This window comes from Rhamphochromis sp. 'chilingali', assembly GCF_963969265.1.
Source record: "Rhamphochromis sp. 'chilingali' genome assembly, chromosome: 3".
In the NCBI taxonomy this organism is placed as follows: Eukaryota; Metazoa; Chordata; class Actinopteri; order Cichliformes; family Cichlidae; genus Rhamphochromis; species Rhamphochromis sp. 'chilingali'.
The window spans coordinates 29,937,497-29,939,121 of NC_137931.1; the positions used below are offsets into that span (position 1 = coordinate 29,937,497).

At 48.2% G+C, this 1,625-nt stretch overlaps 1 long non-coding RNA gene across 1 annotated transcript; it reads right to left on the bottom strand.

Moving 5' to 3' along the window:
- Positions 1-644: 644 nt before the first annotated feature.
- LOC308393873 lies at positions 645-1,134 on the bottom strand. Its single transcript, XR_013971052.1, has 3 exons — positions 1,097-1,134; positions 885-1,002; positions 645-795 (listed from the first exon to the last, which is right to left on the bottom strand). It is a non-coding gene; the product is annotated as an uncharacterized lncRNA (long non-coding RNA).
- Between the last annotated feature and the right edge of the window lie 491 nt (positions 1,135-1,625).

The window sequence follows — 1,625 nt, forward strand, 5'->3', positions numbered from 1 at the left end:
TCCGCCACCGACCGGCCCCCTTGGCGGAGCCCGTGCAGTTGCCGCGCGGCCTCATCCGAGCGCAGGGGGTGGTGAAAAACCGCCTTAAAATCCTGAACAAACTGCTCATATGTGACAGTCTCCACGGGATGCAAAGCGAGATAAGCCTCGGCCCAGTCCAAAGCATGATCACGAAGGGCACCGATAACATGAGAAATCTTAACAGCATCATTGGAAAACGCTTGGGGATAACGCTGAAAAAGCAAAGAAACCTGAATCAAAAAACCCCCGCAACGGCCCAACTCTCCCGTAAAAGGCACCAGAGCCGGGGGAGCGGGGTCACGAACAGAGCCCACACTCAGTGAGGCAGACGGTACGGGCGGGGGAGCAGGAACAACGGGAGCAGTAGGAGGAACTAGCCGAGCCAAAGTCTCTTGAATGGCCGACAGGGTCTCATTAACTCGGCCTGCCCATTGCTCGGACGCCGCCAACTGCCGAGACAAACTAGACAAAGACTCCTCGTGTTTCTGGAGTAAATCGCCGGACGCGGGACCTGTGTGTTCTGCCGAATCCATCAAAAATGGTCGGAGTATTCTGTTGGGTTAGCTGGATTACACAGATGGATTACGTGGCAGAAACACACACGGACGCAGAATAGTTGGTGATGCAAGTTTTATATATACACAAGTAAGGGGGAATATTTACAAGGGAAAGGGGCTATATACAGTGATAAATAAAAATGTGCCAGCAGGAAAACACCGAGGCGATGAGATGGAGCCGAAGCATACAGGTAGGTAGCAGACGCACCGGAGCTACCTGACAACATGGAACAAAACAGGGTTTATGGCATACCGTTGATAGCCGAACGTTAAACACAAGTGGACGGAGAGAGTTGGAGAGCTTACTTGACCACCCAAACCACAGCCGCTGCGGTGATCGCCGCCTGATGGTACGTAGCACTCCGTCGCGGATCCAGAATAGCCAACACAAAATCCTAGGTAGGCGGGCAGGCGATGGAACAGGCTAAGACAAAGAAAAGTAGGCGAAACGTGGATCCTTTAAAACATACAGCTCCACAGCGTAAAATCAACAGATGCAGCCTGTGCTAACTCGTTACCACTTGTGACAGCGATAATACTCCGACACCAGACGTCCATGACTCTGCTCCCTAAAAGCGCTCACTGATGACGTCCGATGCGTCGCAGGTGTGTTGGAATGCCATCAAGCCCCACCTCGCCTACCTATAACCAAAAGGAAAACAAAACCCAAACAACAACAGTACACCTACCCACCACCTCCTAACATTTAGTGCTAATGACACTGGCCACAGTATTGTTTTAATATGTGAATTTAGACAATCCTTAAAGTTGCGCCTTCGATAAAAAGTACAAGGTTGTATGTTCTAGCCAGAGCAAGTTTGTTCTGTATCAGCCTGTTGTTGAGCACTCACTTGTATTGTGTAATTTCTATTTTATTCTTAGTTACTAGTTCCAAAGTTCACACACGCTAGAAAATTCAATTTAAAGATTCCTCAATAATAAAACAAATCACCTGTGGTTTAACAGTACTGTCAAACCAATACACAATGCACAAACAACAGTTTTATTTTATTACACTTACGCTAACATAATGACTTGTTGTCAACT